A 7658-nucleotide genomic window follows, 5' to 3' on the forward strand; every position below is an offset into this window, starting at 1 on the left:
CATCATCGATTTACCTGGGGGCATATTATGGAAACTAGAAATCCCCTGTGACTGCTCTGAACAGGGGAAGCAGGACATCATTGTGACCAAAGGGGGAGGTTAACTTGTTGCTGCTCTCGCTACAGAGCAAGACGAGCAGTGGCCTCAAAATGCCCCATGGTCTGGACGCACAGAAAACCAGACTGTGGACAGATCAATGCCTGTGTTAAAATCGTAGGGAATTGGTACCCGTCAGAAACAATATCCCTCCCCAAAGGAAGCAGAACCCAACTGATATGATGGGAAACTTAAATGGGTCCCTGTATCCCAGATCAAACTGTTTTCTTAACAGCATGTGCTTCATCCCTTTTAGGTGTCACTGTCGTCGGATCCTGTATAAGGAATCTGAAGCTCTTCGGCTGATTGTCTCCAACTGGAATATTGGGATCAAACTAATTAACAATTTATTTCTCTCTCACAACCCGCGGAAGCGTTGACAGGGGAACACCGGGGGAAGGTGACTGAAGGACATAACAAAGATGTTACAGTTTTGGGGATTCCTGGCACAATTATTCACCTTGGGAACATCCAATGTGCATTGGGGGATCCAGTGGTTTAATTTCAGTGCTTGGAACCAGATCCAGATGTCACCAGTATCTAACTGTACCTTACATGGGCCCTTTGAGTTACTCACACTACACATCTGGTAACCATCACACCTAATGGCCATCACTGTATGTTCGAGGTTAGCTCACCTACCCAGCCCATGATAGATTACAATCTTCATTGTCACCCCGTCCTTCCTGGATACTGTGACGGGGTCGGCTTACCCCGCACGAGCCAGACAGGGTAAAGCCCCAGGTATTGACAGAGGAAGTCCCGCCTCCCTGGCAAGACTGGGCACGCTCCGAGTGCTCTAGCAGTATAAAGGGAGGGAGCCCAGCTCATTCTGGGCTGGAGGCCGCAGGGGAAGGACCTGCCTGCGGAGGGCCAGCCACAGCCTCTGACTGCACCGGGAATCGAAGCCGTCCACGGCCCGCCTGCACCCCGGCGGCTGGAGGAAACCTTGGAGACGACTGGCCCTGCCGAACGCAGAGGACCCGAGGTCTCATGGGAAACCCCAGCACAGACTCAGGTAGGAAGTGACCCAGGGAGGGTGTCGGAGTGGTACCTCCTGCCTGGAGAAACTCGGCGTGTTTCAGCAGGATCCCCCCTGCTGAGTCAGTGACAAGCCGCTATGCCACTGTTAGGGCCTTAGGTTGGGGCCCGGTGGAGTCGGGTGGGCCCGGGCCCCCCTACCAGGGCAGCCACACCCCATAAGGGGCGCCCCAACGCTATAAACTCTGGCTGCTAGGCCCCACCACCCTGTGTCAAAGGGCGGCTCTACGGACTCGGGCCGGAAGGCCCCGCTGCCCTGACCCTAGGGGCGTGGACCATCACAGATACCAGACACGTCCACCCTTTGAACCAGGACCCTGAGAGACCCGGACAATAGCAGTCTGCGTAAATGGAACTAAATGGGTAGGAAATGCAGCAGCGCTGCTTTCAAATGGTCCACGACCCATAAAAGTACCTCGTCCTCATTTGCTGAAGATGCAGCCTCCCAAAGAAGCACCACTAATCGTAACCCTACACAGGTCAATAAACTGGAGCAGGAATAATTTGACTTTAACTCGGCCGGAATGTGCACAATGTAGTGCCCCCTGTTTGAAACATGGTTCAAATCCTTACAGCCAGAACATCCCTTCCTTTGTCAGCGATGAGATTGTCACGGGGTCCCCGGGTGCTGCTCTGGAACTGCTCCCCACCAAGCCAGGCAGGACTCTGGGGAGCCTCCTCTCCCTCGGAGCAGCCTGTCTGCAGGGCAAGAAGCTCCCACGGCTTCACCTCCTGGGTCTCTCCTGGGAGCATTCAGCATCCTCTGCCCCTCCGCGCGCTTCCCCCAGCGAGTCCGCCCAGGCGGGGTCCTGGGGGGCCACAGGGTCCTGCCCCCCCACTGCGCAGTCAGACGTGACTCTCAGCCAGCCCGTAACACAGAGGTTTATTCGATGACAGGAACAGGGGCTAACACAGAGCTTGTAGGTACCACGAACCGGACCCCTCGGCCGGGTCCATTCTGGGGGCAGTGAGCCAGACCCCCACGTCTGCCCTCACTCCTCGTCCCCAGCCAGCTCCAGACTGAAACCCCCTCCAGCCCCTCCTCTGCTCAGCTCCTTTCCCGGGCCAGGAGGTCACCTGATCTCTTTGTTCACCTTTAGCATCCCCTTGCATGGGGGAAGGGCCCTGGCCATTTGTTGCTAGGAGACAGATTGACAGCCATGTATGCACACTGGAGACTTAAGAAATGCACAGGGGAAACTGAGGCAGCCACACAGTATTCAGAGGAAATATTAAGAACAGTCTCACTTCGTCACAGAGGTATAACAGATACTTTATTTGGAGACATAGGAACAGAAACAGGAATTCTAATTTCAGTAGACCCAGAAGCATTGAAAAACTGGCCATCAATTTAGACTTGAAATTAGACGAAGGTTTGTGACCATCAGAGGAGTGAAGTTCTGGAACAGCCTCCCAAGGGGAGCAGTGGGGGCAAAAGACATATCTGGCTTCAAGACTAAGCTTGATAAGTTTATGGAGGGGATGGTATGATGGGACAGCCTAATTTTGGCAATTTAGCAATTGATCATTGGTTATCAGCAGGTCAGTATGCCCAGTGGTCTGTGATGGGATGTTAGATGGGTTGGGATCTGAGTTACTACAGAGAATTCTTTCCTGGGAGCTGGCTGGTGAGTCTTGCCCACATGCTCAGGGTTTAGCTGATGCCATATTTGGGGTCGGGAAGGAATTTTCCTCCAGGGCAGATTGGCAGAGGCCCTGGAGGTTTTTCACCTCCCTTTGCAGCATGGGACAGGGGTCACTTGCTGGAGAATTTGCTGCACCTTGAGGTCTTTAAACCACAATTTGAGGACTTCAATAACTCAGACATAGGTTAGGGGTTTGTTCCAGGAGTGGGTGGGTGAGATTCTGTGGCCTGTGTTGTGCAGGGGGTCAGACTAGATGATCATAATGGTCCCTTCTGACCTTAGAGTCTAGGAGTCTATGAAAACTAAGGCCAGGGTGGTAGACGCATTGCATCACACTATTGTACGGGGGCCAGAGCCCCCGATCGCTGAATTGGTACAAACTGGGGTAGATACAGTGAACGTGCAATGGCAGATGTGGGAACATGTTAACCAGGGATTCTGAGCTCAATACGCCACCCTGAGGGACATAGCAAACAAAACGCCGTTAGCCCCGTGGTGCTCTGAACAATTATTCGCTATTATGCTGCCAGAAAGGGAGCTGGATTGGGAACCAGCTAAAGATCTGACAGTCTTAACTCCTCTGCTGCCAAAACATGAAAAGAACCTTTTCCTTCGCTGTGTTTCTGAATAGTACAAGGCCCTGGAATCGAATGGATACACATCGACCCTCGCCGGGCACATCACTATACAAGTAATTCGGGTCCCGCCGCACGAGCATAGAGTCACCCTGTGGCCATTCATGGCCCTGCCAGTTCTCCGGGGCAGACATCCCTGGGCTCCTCGGGTGGTGGGAACATATTTCAGCGAACAAGGGAAATCATAGCCCATCGCTTGTGTTCAAGGTGGGTTACACAACGATGGGTATGTCGTACGTTACCGAAATTAGAAGAGCCCTGCTCCTTACAACAGACAAGCCTGGCACCCTGTTACTGGGCTGAACTCAATAACAGTACCACAAATGGCTTCATTCATAAAACCAGCTATCGCAATAACCCGCTAAATGGCAATAAAGCCGCTCGTTAAGTCCCTGCAGTTTGCGCTTATTGAAACATTGTAACTCCTGTTCACTGTTTGCCTCCCAACACTGTAAATTGTTCATGACACTTGTTTTGATCAGGTTTCAGAGTAGCAGCCGTGTTAGTCTGTATCCGATGTACTCCTATGCATCCGAAGAAGTGAGCTTTAGCTCACGAAAGCTCATGCTATAATAAATTTGTTAGTCTTTAAGGTGCCACAAGTACTCCTGTTTTTTTTGTTTTGATCAGACTCCATATTGTAACAAACTCCGTTTTGAAATGCTCACTCCCCTTTGCAAACCCTGCTGTCCCCTTAGTAACTCAGTTCAGGTGTGTGAGTGAGGGATGCAGGGATGATGGAATCAGCCTCCAGCCGCAGCCTGGCCTGACCAGGGGAAGCGCGAACACCAGTGGCTGAAGATGCAGACAACAGCCCTGCCCAAGTGAGAAGAGTCACCCCAAAAGCAAAGAACAAAGGTGCAATAGAAGGAAGATCAAAGCCAGCTCCCAGGCTGAAAGTCGCCTGCAATGGACGGGTGATCGGTCACACCGAGCCCAGAGGCAGCGGGACACAGCAAGACCCAGAGACTCTTGTTCAAACTAAAGCCTATGAAAATGACAGGTGAGATGGGAGACTTTGGGCAACGTTCTGCTGCCAACATCAAAGGGCGTCGCTGCGCGCCCGACGGAGACCCAGCTCCTCGTGCTCGGCTCTCCTGGCCAGTTACCACCACGAGCTGCGACTTCAAGCCAAGGACTCGAGCTACGTTCAGGACTGGTAACTACACAGCAGCTGCAGGTGTGTGTGTGTGTGTGTGTGTGTGTGTGTGTGTGTGTGTGTGTGTGTGTGTGTGTGTGTGTGTGTGTGTGTGTGTACACACACGTAGGAATTAGCTGTTGATTATAAATCGAATTATGTTCTCATATAAACCCCGGTGTCCCCCCCTGCTGCCCTGAGACAGACCCAGGGGCCCGTCTGCCCTGCTGTCCCCCTGACTGCCCTGGGTCAGACCCAGGGGCCATCCAGTCTGATACACACCCCCCACACACACTCCCCCCTCCCGCCCCCCAAGACACACACTGGATAATGGGTCCGTCTCGTTCAATCTCCCCCTCCCTGCTGCCCCAGGTCCCACCCATGGGCCCATCTACTCCATATCTCTCACCCCTGCAGCCCCAATAACCAGGCCCGTCTAGCCAGGTCTCCCTGTCCCTGGTGCCCCACAGCTGGATTTACAGCAGGTATAAATAGGGTGCATGGCCCAGGGAACGGGCCAGACATGTGGGTGGGGCAGGGGCCCGGGGGCCCCGGGGGCGGTTAACACATTAGGGGTTGGGTGGGGTCTGTGCCGTGGGCTGAGGGCCTGAGATGGCTGCATGGCCCGCACTGGGCAGTGGGGGGCGCTCTGTCTCTCTCCCAGCAGCACCTATAGGATCACCCCGCAGTGGGTTGTGTGGGCCCGTGGCAGGCAGGGGGACCAGACAGCACGTGTGAAAACTCGGGCAGGGTGATAGGGTCAGACAAAGCCCCGAATCGCGGGCCTGGCCCTATAAACTGGGGCTATTTGCCCCCCCCCCCCACCGGGGGTCACGGGGTCACGCTCCTTCCACCCTTGTGACCGGCTCTAACCGGCCCCCGCGCCCGGGTGATTTCTCGGAAACCAGCCGAGATCCTGGTGTGCGCGGCGTGTGGCCGGCAGGGGGCGGTGGAGCCTCGGGCAGTGAGCCGGGCGAGGTGCCAGCTCCAGCCTGGGCACCGAGGGACTTTCCCGTGAGTCACCCAGCAGCCAGAGAGCGGCCATGGAACCGGGCACAGGGCAGCGCGGCGTGTGCGGGGCAAAGGCCTCGCCAAGGATCTGGCCACCGCCCATGGAGCTGGGGAGCTGGAGCCCTGCCAGCCTTCCTGAGAGCCAGGGCTGGGAGCCAGGACTCCTGGGTTCTCCCCCAGCTCTGGGAGGGGAGTGGGGGCTAGTGGGTTAGAGCGGGGGTGCTGGGAGCCAGGACTCCTGGGTTCTTTCCCAGCTCTGTGCCCCCTTGATCTCCCCTCCGTCCAGGCTGGGAATCCGTGTGGTCCCAGCCCCTGCCCCAGAGTTGCCATCAGGTTTTTGTTGCACTGAGGGACACAGCTGATGTGTGGGGTGCCCCACACTCCGTAAGGAGGTGGCCTGGTCTGAGCTGAGCCCTGATGCTGCCGTGAGACGGGACTTTCCACCCAGCCCCACGCCTGGATCTCACCCCACACACACCAGGGCATGTTCCCGGCTCTCCCCTGCGTATCAGCCAGCGGGGAGCTGAGGTTACCCCACGGCTCGCTCAGAACAGCCAACAGGAGCTGCAGCATCTGCCCAGTGCGGGGGATGGGGGGGCTCTGAATGCAGGCAAAGCCCCTCACCCCCACGGCTGTTCCCGGGGGTCAGGCCTCCCTGGTTTGTGCCCCAGCCCAGGGCTGCTGTGCCCCTGCCCCACAGGGAGCGGCTGAGCGGCACTACCGTGGGGCACACAGCCCAGGCTGGCGGGTGTATGGTTATGGCCAGTGATGAGCTGCCAAAATATTAACAACCGGTTCCCTCGTCCTCACCCCACAAGGGGGTCATGCTTCCCCACCCCCCCCTGGACTCCTGCCCCATCCAACCCCCCATGTTCCTTGATAGCCCCCCTTCCGGGACCGCTGCCCCATCCACCCGCCTTCCCTGCTCCTTCCTGACTGCCCCCCCGGACCCTTGCCCCCGTTCAATCCCCCTGTTCCCTGCCCTCTGACCGCTCCTACACTAATCCACCCCCCAACTCCCCTGCCCTCTATCCAACACCCCCTCCCTGCTCCCTGCCCCCTCGCGGGACAACCGGTTCTAAAAGGGCTTCTAAATTTAACAACCGGTTCTTGCGAACCCGTAGGAACCGGCTCCAGCTCACCGCTGGTTATGGCTCTGGAGTGCTGGGTTCGGTTCCTGCCTGGGCCAATCATTGAATTTATCTGGCTGAGAGAAACACAGTGGGCAGGGGGTGCCTAAGCCCCTTGGGCTCCTCTGACAATCCCAGCCTGTGAGCCTCAGGTCCCCCTCTGTAAAATGGGAAAATCCTTCCTTCGCCTGTAACCCCAGTTACACTCAGGGCAGCTCCCCCCGACCCCATCTCAGCATTGGGCTCAGGCTCTCTGCAGACCCAGGCAGCGTCACTGCATCGATCACACTTGGGGCAGCTGCCCCATCTCATAGCAAGTGGCTCAGGCTCTCTGCACACTCAGGCATCATTGGTCACCCTCAGGGCAGCTCCTCCCTCTTGGAGCGATGGATTCAGGCTCTCTGCTGACCCAGGCAGCGTTGCTGAGTCCGTCACACTCAGGGCAGCCCCCACCCCTCCCCAGCGATGGGGTCAGGCTCTCTGTATATTCAGGCAGCGTTACTGCTGGAGTCATGTTCTCCGTGTGTCTGTGCAACCAGCCAGGCTAGACGCTGCCGGCTTTACTCACTGCCAGCTCCGAGTGCAGGGCCAGGCCCCAGGCCCAGACCGTCAGCACCGGCACCGCGATCCGGCCCTGTGCGGGGTCACCGCTCAGCTGGAAGGGGGCCAGGTGCAGAGACAGGAATCTGCTTGTGCCAGGATAACACAGGGCAGGGCTGGCGCAGCCAAGGTCCTGGGGCGCACGTGATGGCTGGGATGGAAATGCCGACGGGCCTGTGGGGTGCTATGGACTGGGGGTGTGGGGGGAGGCTGTTTCCCTGGCACGCCCCCCCCCCCCGATGCTGTGACACTGACAGCGAATGATTGACCGCCAGGGCAGGGGTCGCCAGTGAACACCCCGCATCAGGCGCAGGGCCCAGCCTGACGGGCGGATTCTTGGGGCCGGGGAGGCATGGCAAAC

At 57.2% G+C, this 7658-nt stretch overlaps 1 long non-coding RNA gene across 1 annotated transcript; it reads left to right on the plus strand.

The window, feature by feature from the left end:
- The first annotated feature begins 3815 nt into the window (after positions 1–3815).
- LOC120393317 lies at positions 3816–4275 on the plus strand. The gene is made up of 2 exons (XR_005591992.1): positions 3816–3900; positions 4049–4275. It is a non-coding gene; the product is annotated as an uncharacterized LOC120393317 (long non-coding RNA).
- Positions 4276–7658: the final 3383 nt, after the last annotated feature.

This window comes from Mauremys reevesii, unplaced genomic scaffold (assembly GCF_016161935.1).
Source record: "Mauremys reevesii isolate NIE-2019 unplaced genomic scaffold, ASM1616193v1 Contig18, whole genome shotgun sequence".
NCBI lineage: Eukaryota > Metazoa > Chordata > Testudines > Geoemydidae > Mauremys > Mauremys reevesii.